The sequence below is a fragment of the Halyomorpha halys genome, unplaced genomic scaffold (genome assembly GCF_000696795.3).
Source record: "Halyomorpha halys isolate HHAL.00 unplaced genomic scaffold, Hhal_1.1 Scaffold314.1, whole genome shotgun sequence".
Taxonomy (NCBI): Eukaryota; Metazoa; Arthropoda; class Insecta; order Hemiptera; family Pentatomidae; genus Halyomorpha; species Halyomorpha halys.
Genome location: NW_027106005.1, coordinates 327391 through 328844, shown reverse-complemented (window position 1 = coordinate 328844; position 1454 = coordinate 327391).

Genomic DNA, 1454 nt, shown 5'->3' with positions numbered 1-1454 from the left:
GTCCGAACATGATTCTGACCAAATCATTTTGCACAACCTTTGGTCTAGTAACTGTATTTATTTAAAACGTTTTGCACTACAAACCTTCATGGTTTTTAGTTGTACAGATTTATTTTTTTGTGTTTATTATGTAATTAAATTAACTACTTCGTTTATTGGACGTATTCTAGAGTTTTCTTTTTAATACAATTTTATTAAATCTACTTTTAATGTTATTTCAAATCATTGATGAACATTGAGTGTTATAACAATGTATTCTGATATCTGAAATCAATAGATTAATTTATAAATTACTATATACTTTTAATTATAAGTTATAAGTTTGTTATATTAAACTTTCTAAAAGCTTAAATTTTTGTAATAAGAAAAAAATTAATAGAGTATTATGTTCGCTATAAACATTTTTTTTTGTTATAGGTGAAGAAATGACATAATGCTTCTACATGAAGATTGGTAAGTTTTTTCTTTTATTTCTTATGTCAAATTTTTCGTCATAAACTTTTCAAAAGAGCCATGTTTTATGCTTATTTTTTTAACACATATAAAATAATGCTAAATGTAATAATAAATACTAATACCACATTTTTTAAAATATATTACGACACTATTACAAGACAAATTTAGACTCAGCATTTTTTTGTACTTTTAAATTAAATTATTCCTAAAAAGCGATAAGTATTTCCTTACACGGAGAAAATTGTTCTAAAAATTTTTATATTTATGTTGAAGAGTAGAAGATTTAAACATAAAAGTTTTTATCATTTTTAACTATTATTTTAAATATTTGTTATTAATTAATTTAACTGTTTCGGTTAAGATTTGAAATGTAATTACAATTAAAATTTATTTACATCTAATGTATTATTTGTTTTTAAATTATTAGTAATATTGAGACGTATGATAATTTTGTAGCTGAAATTACTGAGACAATACATTGATAATTTATTTATTTAATTTACGTTTGTCCAAACGGTCTGTGGGTGACTGATTAAATATAATATAATAATAATAGCACCAAGAGTTAATATAAATATTTGCTTTTCGAACTTGCGAAGTCTCAAGTCCCACCAAGTTTCAATTGATTGCCATTATAGTTTGAAGTCGTTATTTATTTATACGGTTTCAAATCAAACACCATGAGTTATACTTCATTATTAAATATTTTCGTTATAAATTATAATAAATGGTAAATATTTTATTTTAAACTATTGATTTATTTTTATAAATATAAGTGTCTAAATAGGAATTCTTATTTATAGTTTTTTTATTATTATTTCGTCTATATGATTGCAAGGAATCCACTCACTGTGATTCTTTGAAACATATAGTTATCTAATACGTTATTAAAAATGTGGTGCTTACCGAAAAGGAATTAACTAGTGATAAGGTACAAGAGCTTGATTATGTTGATCATTGATCATTGGGTAACAAGGAAACTGTACAACTAAATATAA